This window comes from Lampris incognitus, chromosome 9 (genome assembly GCF_029633865.1).
Source record: "Lampris incognitus isolate fLamInc1 chromosome 9, fLamInc1.hap2, whole genome shotgun sequence".
Classification (NCBI taxonomy): Eukaryota; Metazoa; Chordata; class Actinopteri; order Lampriformes; family Lampridae; genus Lampris; species Lampris incognitus.
In genome coordinates, this window is record NC_079219.1 from 58,009,815 (window position 1) to 58,022,349 (window position 12,535).

The 12,535-nt window shown below is 52.7% G+C and overlaps 1 protein-coding gene across 1 annotated transcript in view; it reads left to right on the top strand.

The window, feature by feature from the left end:
• Positions 1-244: 244 nt before the first annotated feature.
• Positions 245-12,535, top strand: part of zbtb7b (zinc finger and BTB domain containing 7B) — a 43,550-nt gene continuing 31,259 nt past the window's right edge. The window contains exons 1-2 of the mRNA XM_056286307.1: positions 245-304; positions 4,954-5,065. The gene's annotated coding sequence lies outside the window, so the exon portion shown is untranslated. The remainder of the gene's footprint in view (positions 305-4,953; positions 5,066-12,535) is intronic.

Consider the following 12,535-nt stretch of genomic DNA (forward strand, 5'->3'; position numbering starts at 1 on the left):
TCTCTGCAAGGGGAAGACAGACGGTGGAGACAGCGGGGGGGGGGAGAGAGATAGAGACTTTTAAAAATAAAATAAAAGATGGTCGACGCCGAGGTCGGACTGCACAGATAGACTCTCCCCACGGTCGCCGCTTCGGCTGTCGGGGGACGACGCAGCTGTAACCCCGCGGTGCAACGTGTGTGTTTGGGGGGGGTGGTGGGGGGGGAGGGGAGGGAGAGAGGGAGGGACGGAATAATCCAGGAAGTACAGAGGCCGGTCAGGTGGGGAGGCGACGGGTCAATACAGGTGACACACCGGCGCTCAGGTAGGCTACAGCTCCTCTCCTCTCCTCCTCCTCCACCTCCTCCTCCTCCTCCGCCGCCGCCGCCTCGCGCACAGAAAAGCCAGGTTGTGCGCGCGAGTTACATTTGCGGGTTTGTCGTCGTCGTCGTCGTCGTCGTCCTCGCGCTTTGGACCACTTTTCTCTCCCCCTACCGGTTCCGATCGGGGTCACGGGAGGACTCGGCACGTCACGGGTATTCGGTAACTCCCTTCTGACGCGTCGACCATTATTTAGCTGTTGCGGGAGCGCGGACCGAGCGCCCCCCTTTTTCCTCCCCCCTTTCTCCCCCCTTTTCTCTCTTTTTCTCTTTCGTCCTTCTGCGCACAAACGCTGCACCGTTTCCCCCGCGAGCGGACGTAAGTGCAGCCTGTGTGTGTGTGTGTGTGTAGGCGAGGGGGGAGGGGGGGAGGAGGAGGAGGGGGGGGGTCGCGGGACAGGTGCTCCATTTTCCTTCCTTGTGTGTGTGTTTACCTGTCGCCAGGTATGTGTGTGTGCGCGTGCGTGGGAGGGGGGGGGAGGAGAGGGGTCGGCGGGTACATATATCTGGAGGCTTGGCTGCTAATTATAGCCGCGCGCGCATCGGCTGACATCCAAAGCCCAATTTCTTGCCTCACGCGATTCACCTGCCTCCATAGGAATGCTCTGCAAGGACCCGACGAGCAGCCTGTCACTCATCCCCCCCCACGCCCCGCCCCCCCCCATCCATTTCACCTCTGTCCTGCCACCATTACTGAGTCAGGTAGGATGTGTGGTGGGCTTGCTGCTGGTCTCCTCGCCTGCGTGGCGGGGGAGCCGCCGCCATGCCAGTGGGCTGCCTTGTGACTCGGCAGCAGATGCGGTTGCTGATTCGCCCCTCCGACAGACCGGCTGAACCAGCTCGACTGGCTTGGGTTTGGTCTCCCTGTCTGGGCCTTCGCCTGTTTGGTTAAGGCTGCCGTCCATGGTGGTTCGTGCAGCGCGTTCTACCTTCTAGGCACAGTTTGTTTTGTTGTCTTTGCCGTCCCCCTCACCCCTGGGACCCGGGTGTCTCCCGGGTTCGAGTGGGGAAGCCTGCAGAATTTGTCGCCCGCTGCTACCCGAGCGGCTTCTCGTAGACCGCTATCTTGGTGTTTATGGTCTCTCCAGACTTTCGTCCTGCCTCTCTAATAGCATGTTCCCCACGTATGGACGCACCGTCATCTCACTTTTGCATAAAAGCCCATACGGGCTGTTCCTCACGTGACGTCCTGCGACCTCGTTAGACGTCCCGCGACCTCGTTAGACGTCCCGCGACCTCGTCAGACGTCCTGTAACCTCGTCAGACGTCCTGCAACCTCGTCAGACGTCCCGCGACCTCGTCAGGCGTCCTGCGACCTCGTCAGACGTCCTGTAACCTCGTCAGACGTCCTGCGACCTCGTCAGACGTCCTGCGACCTCGTCAGACGTCCTGTAACCTCGTCAGACGTCCTGCAACCTCGTCAGACGTCCTGTAACCTCGTCAGACGTCCTGGGCCCTCGTCAGACGTCCTGCAACCTCGTCAGACGTCCTGCAACCTGTCAGGCGTCCTGCAACCTCGTCAGACGTCCTGGGCCCTCGTCAGACGTCCTGCAACCTCGTCAGACGTCCTGCAACCTGTCAGGCGTCCTGCAACCTCGTCAGACGTCCTGCGACCTCGTCAGACGTCCTGCAACCTGTCAGGCGTCCTGCAACCTCGTCAGACGTCCTGCAACCTCGTCAGACGTCCTGCAACCTCGTCAGACGTCCTGCAACCTCGTTAGACGTCCCGCGACCTCGTCAGACGTCCTGTAACCTCGTCAGACGTCCTGCGACCTCGTCAGACGTCCTGCGACCTCGTCAGACGTCCCGCGACCTCGTCAGACGTCCTGCGACCTCGTCAGACGTCCTGTAACCTCGTCAGACGTCCTGCGACCTCGTCAGACGTCCTGCGACCTCGTCAGACGTCCCGCGACCTCGTCAGACGTCCTGTAACCTCGTCAGACGTCCTGCGACCTCGTCAGGCGTCCTGTAACCTCGTCAGACGTCCCGCGACCTCGTCAGACGTCCTGTAACCTCGTCAGACGTCCTGCGACCTCGTCAGGCGTCCTGTAACCTCGTCAGACGTCCTGCGACCTCGTCAGACGTCCTGTAACCTCGTCAGACGTCCTGCAACCTCGTCAGGCGTCCTGTAACCTCGTCAGACGTCCTGCGACCTCGTCAGACGTCCCGCAACCTGTCAGACGTCCTGGGCCCTCGTCAGACGTCCCGCAACCTGTCAGACGTCCTGTAACCTCGTCAGACGTCCCGCGACCTCGTCAGACGTCCTGTAACCTCGTCAGACGTCCTGCGACCTCGTCAGACGTCCCGCAACCTGTCAGACGTCCTGGGCCCTCGTCAGACGTCCCGCAACCTGTCAGACGTCCTGGGCCCTCGTCAGACGTCCCGCAACCTGTCAGACGTCCTGGGCCCTCGTCAGACGTCCTGTAACCTGTCAGACGTCCTGGGCCCTCGTCAGACGTCCCGCAACCTGTCAGACGTCCTGGGCCCTCGTCAGACGTCCTGGGCCCTCGTCAGACGTCCTGTAACCTCGTCAGACGTCCTGGGCCCTCGTCAGACGTCCTGTAACCTCGTCAGACGTCCTGCGACCTCGTCAGACGTCCTGCGACCTCGTCAGACGTCCTGCGACCTCGTCAGACGTCCTGTGACCTCGTCAGACGTCCTGCGACCTCGTCAGACGTCCTGTAACCTGTCAGACGTCCTGTAACCTGTCAGACGTCCTGCAGCCTCGTCAGACGTCCTGCAACCTCGTCAGACGTCCTGCAGCCTCATCAGACGTCCCGCAGCCTCGTCAGACGTCCCGCAGCCTCGTCAGACGTCCCGCAGCCTCGTCAGACGTCCCGCAGCCTCGTCAGACGTCCCGCAGCCTCGTCAGACGTCCCGCAGCCTCGTCAGACGTCCCGCAGCCTCGTCAGACGTCCCGCAACCTCGTCAGACGTCCCGCAGCCTCGTCAGACGTCCCGCAGCCTCGTCAGACGTCCCGCAGCCTCGTCAGACGTCCTGCAGCCTCGTCAGACGTCCTGCAACCTGTCAGACGTCACGCGACCTCGTCAGACGTCCTGCAGCCTCGTCAGACGTCCTGCAGCCTCGTCAGACGTCCTGCAACCTGTCAGACGTCACGCGACCTCGTCAGACGTCCCGCAACCTGTCAGACGTCCCGCAACCTGTCAGACGTCCCGCAACCTGTCAGACGTCCCGCAACCTGTCAGACGTCCCGCAGCCTGTCAGACATCCCGCAACCTGTCAGACGTCCCGCAACCTCGTTAGACGTCCCGCAACCTCGTTAGACGTCCTGCGACCTCGTCAAGCGTCCCGTAACCTCGTCAGACGTCCCGCAACCTGTCAGACGTCCCGCAACCTCGTCAGACGTCCTGCGACCTCGTCAAGCGTCCCGTAACCTCGTCAGACGTCCCGCAACCTCGTCAGACGTCCTGCGACCTCGTCAAGCGTCCCGTAACCTCGTCAGACGTCCCGCAACCTCGTCAGACGTCCCGCAACCTGTCAGACGTCCTGCGACCTCGTCAAGCGTCCCGTAACCTCGTCAGACGTCCCGCAACCTGTCAGACGTCCCGCAACCTCGTTAGACGTCCCGCAACCTGTCAGACGTCCTGCGACCTCGTCAAGCGTCCCATAACCTCGTCAGACGTCCCGCAACCTCGTCAGACGTCCTGCAACCTCATCAGACGTCCTGGGCCCTGCCCCTCTCTGTGTCTGCTGCCCCGGCTGGCCTCCATCCCTCATCCTCTCACCCTCGCACGCTCGTCTTTTAGCAGCCCTCCCGCCCCCTTCCTCCTCGTCATCGGTCCTCATAGCCTGTGTGACGTTTACACACACACACACACACACACACACACACACACACACACACACACACACACACACACACACACACACACACACACATGTCCAGTGTACAGTAGCGTTCGGCTAATTTGCTTAAATCAAATTTTTCATATAATGTGGTGGAAAACATGAGAAACGTGCACGACCCCAGTTCACAGTCCGCTAGATTTTATGTTGAAAGCGGTTTTCTTCTAACAGGTGTGTGTGTGTGTGTGTGTGTGTGTGTGTGTGTGTGTGTGTGTGTGTGTGTGTGTGTGTGTGTGTGTGTGTGTGTGTGTGGGTGGGCGGCTCTGTTCATTGTTGGACTACTTCTCTTCTAAATAAGTCAAAGTGGGAAGCGGTCTCTTTCTATCGGCCTTTTTTTTTTTGTCCATTTGTTTATTTTTTCCGGTTCCCTTACCAGAAGCCCCCATCACCTCCGACGGGCGTCACATGGTTGCACGTGGGTGGTTTTTTTAAGTCGCCGCGTCCTCGTGCAGAAGTTTGTTCGTCCGCGTTGCACAAAAAAAACCCTCCTCATTTACACATCTCGTGTCACGGTATCGGCTTATCGTTTTATTGCTCTCTTTACTGGCTTGCACGTCTTGTGCTCTCTGCACCCACCCCCGTCCCTCCCTCCCTCCCACTCACCCCCCCCCCCCAGCCTCTGTTCATTAACTTGGTAGCATGCCAGCTGCTAACGTGTTAGCCCTCGTGGAATGAATGGAGTTCACTCAGATAACCCGTGCGCTAACGTCCCTTCTCTCCCCCTCAGCTGACGACGTCTGCAGCCTCTGCTGAAGACCCGGAGCAGTGGACAGACAGGAAGAGAGAGGGGGGGAAAAGGAAAGCCGGCACTTATCTTCCCCCAAGTTTATGGACTGGAGGTAAGGCCTGACCGACGCGTGTATCTCCTCCGCCTCAGTCCCTCGCTCGTTTACTGACACCCTGCTTGCTGGATTGGCGTGCCAGCTGATCATGAGTACGTGGGGGGGGGGGAGGGGATCATGAGTACTTGGGGGGGGGGGGGGGGGACCCAGAACCCAGATTATATGAATGGACTACGAGAGGAAGAGCAAACGCCAATAAAGAATCGGAAAGCGGTGACGAGCTGTTGGCGATGGAGCGTGGCGGGCGTCGCTGTGATCAGTCAGAAAATGAAATGGGTTTATTTTTCTTTAATTTGGTTTCCGCTCAACGTTGCTCGGTAGTGATTACATGCCTTGATCAGTGAAATGTGACTGGAGGGGGACGTCTTGCCCGTCCCTCTATATGTTGAAATGGCTTCTGCATCTGAGATAATACATGCAAGATGCCGGGCTGGACAATCCTGTGTGTGTGTGTGTGTGTGTGTTAGATTTTAAAGGATATTGATATCGTATATCAGCATCATTATTTGGATGAGTGTGTGTGTGTGTGTGGGAGGGGGTAGTTGGTCCGTCAATGTGACAAATCATGTGACTACTGGTGACTGGTGCATGTCCGTGAAGTGATGGGGAGAGGGAAGTGGCATTAAGTGGTCTGTAAGGGGAAGAATACAAACATACAAACATGCACATGCTCAGGAAACGGGTGAATTAGCGCAAGTGAGTCCGTCCAAATTCCCCCCGGTTCACACGTGGGTCTCTCAGTTTCATATGAAGCAACTTCGGTGGGAGTTTTGTTGTGTTGGTCGTGGGCGTTGAGGAGGACTGAAGCTAGCTAAATGTTCTCACTTGCTGTTTCACAATGTTTCACGAAGCGCAATTTCCTAGTTTGTCGGCCGGTCCTTGTATTTCTCACGTCGGTCTCCTCACTCAAACGCACACCCACGCCCACACGCACACTTGCTGGTCTATCGCGGTCCACCCTCTGAGTATCTGAAAATTAAACAGAATTTGCATGCAAACCACTGTTTGCAGATGAGCCGCTGCTTTCAGACAGCCCGCCATGTTGTATGGGAGCGCAGCGACTCGTTTCAGGGGAGTAAACGCCACGACATCATGACGGCAAATCCGCTGTCGTGTCGTGTCGTGTCGTGTCGTGTCGTGCCCATCCCAGTGTGAAGCTGCAAGGTGCTCGAGGGAGCAGGACATCGTGAGAGAGAGAAGAAGATGTCCGCCCACGTGTGTGATTACTCCCACAAGTACGAGTTTATTGAATCAACGTTTCCGCCTCGGCAGCAAAATACACAAATTTGGTTATCTTAGCCAAAGTCTGTGAGGCTGAAACGTCACATCGCTAAATTTGTACTTCTGGGGAGCAGTCACACACACACTTTGTGCAGACTTTATCTTTTCTTTCTCAACCAATTCACGATTTCTAATGAGGGCGGCCCCGTTTCTTTGCAAATTTATCGAAACTGCCACCCGAGTCAAGTTCATCTCTAGTGAAGCGTTTGATGACATTTTCATTACATTTTCATCACACATGGCAAGTATTTCTCCCCATAGAGGCTGTAACGGTGTGTTACAGTAACAGCTGTGACTGTAACACACTGTTACACAGATTTATAGGCTTAACATAGACGATAACAGTAACTGTAACACACTGTTACACAGATTTATAGGCTTAACATAGAGGATAACAGTTACTGTAACACACTGTTACAGTAACAGCTGTGACTGTAACACACTGTTACACAGATTTATAGGCTTAACATAGAGGATAACAGTTACTGTAACAGTGTGTTACAGTAACAACTCTGACTGTAACACTGTTACACAGATTTATAGGCTTAACATAGAGGATAAGAGTTACTGTAACACACTGTTACACAGATTTATAGGCTTAACATAGAGGATAACAGTTACTGTAACAGTGTGTTACAGTAACAACTCTGACTGTAACACTGTTACACAGATTTATAGGCTTAACATAGAGGATAAGAGTTACTGTAACACACTGTTACACAGATTTATAGGCTTAACACACAGGATAACAGTTACTGTAACACACTGTTACACAGATTTATAGGCTTAACATAGAGGATAACAGTTACTGTAACAGCGTGTTACAGTAGCAACTGTGACTGTAACACACTGTTACACAGATTTATAGGCTTAACATAGAGGATAACAGTTACTGTAACACACTGTACACAGATTTATAGGCTTAACATAGAGGATAACAGTTACTGTAACAGTGTGTTACAGTAACAATTCTGACTGTAACACACTTACACAGATTTATAGGCTTAACACACAGGATAACAGTTACTGTAACACACTGTTACACAGATTTATAGGCTTAACATAGAGGATAACAGTTACTGTAACAGTGTGTTACAGTAACAACTCTGACTGTAACACTGTTACACAGATTTATAGGCTTAACATAGAGGATAAGAGTTACTGTAACACACTGTTACACAGATTTATAGGCTTAACACACAGGATAACAGTTACTGTAACACACTGTTACACAGATTTATAGGCTTAACATAGAGGATAACAGTTACTGTAACAGCGTGTTACAGTAGCAACTGTGACTGTAACACACTGTTACACAGATTTATAGGCTTAACATAGAGGATAACAGTTACTGTAACACACTGTACACAGATTTATAGGCTTAACATAGAGGATAACAGTTACTGTAACAGTGTGTTACAGTAACAATTCTGACTGTAACACACTTACACAGATTTATAGGCTTAACACACAGGATAACAGTTACTGTAACACACTGTTACACAGATTTATAGGCTTAACATAGAGGATAACAGTTACTGTAACAGTGTGTTACAGTAACAACTCTGACTGTAACACTGTTACACAGATTTATAGGCTTAACATAGAGGATAACAGTTACTGTAACACACTGTTACACAGATTTATAGGCTTAACATAGAGGATAACAGTTACTGTAACACACTGTACACAGATTTATAGGCTTAACACACAGGATAAAGGTTACTGTAATGACAGGGGGAGCACAGTTACAAACCGCCCTGCTTTATTGCCCAGGCTCCTTGGAAGGACCCCACCCAGTATGTCTACTGTACCTCCTACGCTCCTGTTCGAGGTGGCATGGCACAACCCGTGCCCATGCACAACTCCGGCAACCCCTGCAGCCAGCCTTACTACTACTCTAGCCCTCTAGGGGCCATGCACCCACAGATCAGCCCTTCAGGGGCCATGCACCCACAAATCAGCCCTCTAGGGGCCATGCACCCACAGATTAGCCCTTCAGGGGCCATGCACCCACAGATCAGCCCTTCAGGGGCCATGCACCCACAGATTAGCCCTTCAGGGGCCATGCACCCACAGATTAGCCCTTCAGGGGCCATGCACCCACAGATCAGCCCTTCAGGGGCCATGCACCCACAGATCAGCCCTTCAGGGGCCATGCACCCACAGATTAGCCCTTCAGGGTCCATGCACCCACAGATCAGCCCTCCAGGGTCCATGCACCCACGGATAAGAAGCTGTTCCTCGCTTCTCCACCGGGACCCCACACAAATATAAACACCTTTCCTATCAACAACATAAAGTCACTACTCTTTGAATCACAAGAGCCCTGATCTAGAGACACGGTGGAGACGAACCGCTTGCGAAAGACTGCAAAGCTCGAAAAAATGGCCAGTAAATACAACCTCGCGATCACTTATCTGCTTGTGTTTTTCTTTAGCCGTCATCGCCACTCAACCGTTTGCACCCCCTAAAGAGGCGAGCTGAGACGAGCGGTAAATAAAGAGCAAATCCTGTAACGGTATGTCACAGGATGGTGGTACGGCAGCCATGTTCCAGTTCACTGTACATTTATTGAGCGTTGCCCCCACTCGATGTGTGTGTGTCAGCAGAGGAAGTAATGTATTTGCCATTTCCCCTTTTCAGTCACACGTTTCTGTAGCATTTAACCATCCCGCCTGACCTCGCTCTCTCACTCTCGACCACCGGTCCTCCAGCCCCCGTGCCGCCCACCCGAGTGCAATGGTGTCAAAGGGGGCAGCGGAGGGGGGGGGAGAGAGAGAGAGAGAGAGAGAGAGAGAGAGAGAGAGAGAGAGAGAGAGAGCGGCGGGCAGCTGCGCTCGTCTTCCTGTAAAGACGAGATAAGTCGAAGAAAAGGAGAAGAGGAAGAGAACGGGGCCGAGAGAAGAAAGTGGCTGAGGCAGTGATCGTGATTCAGCTCTTCTAGTAACAGTGTAAATGTTTCTGTGCTGGCTGAGGGGGCGTTGATCATAAGCAGCCACAGTGAGACGGTGCTTCAGGGAAAGAGAGAACAAACGCCCAAACATGAGCAGGGAGTCGGCGCCCCTGAAAGTGACCCCTTGCCACCGAACGGGGAACTCCGTCGATAGAGGAAAGGTTTTTTTATTTTTTCTTTCTTTCTTTCTTTCTTTCTTTTCTCCAATGTGTCACCTTTTCAATTTGGGAGCGAAAACGAGACGAGCCCGCGTGCTCGTTCTGAACCCGACGTTGCTGTGGCCTCCTGAAAGCGGCCCCGCTACACGCCGATCTCGTGACCGAGGCTGATTTGAATAATAATAATCCCCCCCCCCCTCCCCGTTACAGCTTGTGCCGTCAGCCAGCCGAGCGTTAACGTTGTGACTGCGTTGCCCAGACTTGATGCCAGGGATGAAATAGTCGAGGGGTGAAATGTGCGTCGCTCGCATCTCGTACGCACGCACAGGCGTGTGCGGCCACAGCGGTGTGTTTCTGTTGTGTTGTGTCGTGAACCGTTCGGCCAGCGCTTGGGAGATAGACGGTGACTTGTTTGGGCTCATGATGGCCGCCGTGTGAAGGGTGAGGTCATCGCTCATTATGAAGTCTGTGATTATTGCTCTTTTAACTCCCCGGTGCCCTCCGAGTCGACGCCATGACACGGCTGGCGTGGCGAGATCCTCGATTATGTCGTCCTGCGTGGACGACCGAAGGACTAAGGTCACGGTAAAAGGTCGGCTGTCTCCGCCCCCTCCGCGTATGGCCGCATTGCCGTTCAGCTGACGTGTCAGGAAGGTGAGGCGCCTCCCACCTATGTCGTCCGATTGTGTTTCTACCGCTCCCCCCCTGTTTCTAAAGGCCTGTGTGTTGTTTGCTTCTTCCCTTCATTTTACATTTCACACATTTTCTTTCTGGGCTGTTTTGCGCGTCCATTTGTGTCTTTGTCGGTCTGAATGTCTTGTCATCATCTCCCCATCTCGACTTGTGGTCGTCAATCTTGACTACAGAGGAAGAGGAAGCTGATCAGGATCAGTTGGTTTTGCGACATCTTTGTGTGCGTGTGTGTGTGTGTGTGTGTGTGTGCGTGTCCTGTAGTTCTTTTGCAACATCTTCCTCTTAAAAGGGAGCTAGGTTGTGTAGGAGTGGAGCAGCTGTTGAGACCCTCCCAGTGATGTGGCAACTTAATGCGGCCTTAATACGCACATTCACATACACGCCGTGTGCGGATTCACACACACACACACACACACACACACACACAGGGTGGCATTAAGAGCTTAGCGTTAGTCTGGTCTTGTGTTACCTGTTGCACCAGTATCTATCGCTGCTGGTGCCACGTTCTCTTGCACTTCGCTGACGATGTTTTCTGTACTTTCGGGTAGAAGAAATGAGAAAGTGCACGCCAGTTTGGAGAGGAGATAAAGATTGAGGTGTAGATGTCTGGGCCGGATTATCCATTAAACGGCACAGGCTGAGTGCTCGGGGGCACCAGCCAATGTGCTGGGCTCGGGGGGGGGGCACTAAATGATTAAGACAATAGACGTTTAAAATGTTTTTTTTTTTTTATATTTGCCACGCTTTCTCCATCGTCTTTCAGCACCACGGAGGTGGGGAGGGTGGAGAGAGAGAGAGAGAGACGCTGTTCATTTCAGTAACTACTGCAGTGGCCGTCTGGGTGTAATCCCCCCTGCGACCACAACGTGGGTTGCAATGGCGGGGTGGCGCTGTTCGTCCGGTCGCCATGGGACCGAATCCTTCCATTTTGGTTAGATGTTAGAAGTACACTTTATTGATGATAGAAAATGTGTTTAAAGACCGTTTTACTAATGCACCCTCCTGTGTGGATTAGGTACAATAAGTCCTTTTCTGTTTTGCAAAGGCGAGATGGGAAATAAAAATGAAAATGCCTTTTCTTTTTTTTTTGGTTTTTGAAATTCCTTTTCCTTCCTCTTCTCATTCCTTAAATTTCTGTTTCTGAAAACAACAGAACAAGAATCAACCTTAATTTCTAATAGCCTACACATTGCAGTACATTGTCTCAGTGTGCTATTCCCTGTACCGTCACATCACCTCATGTGGTGCTCTATGATCATTCAGCTGCTTGTAGAGTCATTATTGGGCTTGCCTTATTTGCTATATGGGTGTGATGATTTTTTTAGACATAGTCTGGAATGGTTTTGCATGTAGGACTCATACAGGCCATTTACACTGATCAGTCAAAACATTAAAACCACTGACAGGTAAGCAAATAACATCTTGTTATCTTGTTCCCAGTATGCAGTGGTCAGTACCTACCAAAAGTGGTCCAAGGAAGGAGAACCAGTGAACCAGCGACAGGGTTATGGGCGCTCAAGGCTCATTGATGCGCGTGAGGAGCGAAGGCTAGCCTGTCTGGTCTGATCCCACAGAAGAGCTACTGTAGCTCGAATTGCTGAAAAGGTTAATGCTGGCTATGATAGACAGGTGTCAGAACACAGTGCATTGCAGCTTGCTGCATATGTAGCTGCATAACCACATACCAGTCAGAGTGCCCATGACGACCCCTGTCCACCGACGAAAGCACCTACAATGGGCATGTGAGTATCAGAACTGGACCATGGAGCTATGGAAGAAGTTGGCCTGGTCTGATGAATAATGTTTTCTTTTACATGTGGACAGCCGGTGCTTGTGCATTGTTTACCTGGGGAAGAGATGGCACCAGGATGCATTATGGGAAGAAAGCAAACTGGCAGAAGCAGTGTGACGCTCTGGGCAATGTTCTGCTGGGAAACCTCGGGTCCTGGCATTCATGTGGACGTTACTTTGACATGTACCACCTCCCTTGTTGCAGACCAGGTACAACCCTTCATAGCAACAGTATTCCCTGATGGCAGGGGCCTCGTTCAGCAGAATAATGCACCCTGCAAAAAGTGTTCAGGAATGGTTTGAAGATCACGACAAAGAGTTCAAGGTGTGGCCCTGGCCTCCAAATTCCCCAGATCTCAATCAGGTCGAACATCTGCGGGATGTGCTGGAAAAACAAGGCCGATCCATCTCGCAACTACAGGACTTAAAGGATCCGCTGCTAGCGTCTTGGTGCCAGATACCACAGGACACCTTAAGAGCTCTTGTGGAGTCCATGCCTGGATGGGTCAAAGCTGTTCTGGTGGCATGAGGGGAACCTACACAATATGAGGCAGATGGTTTTAATTTCTCGGCTGATCAGTGTAAAAG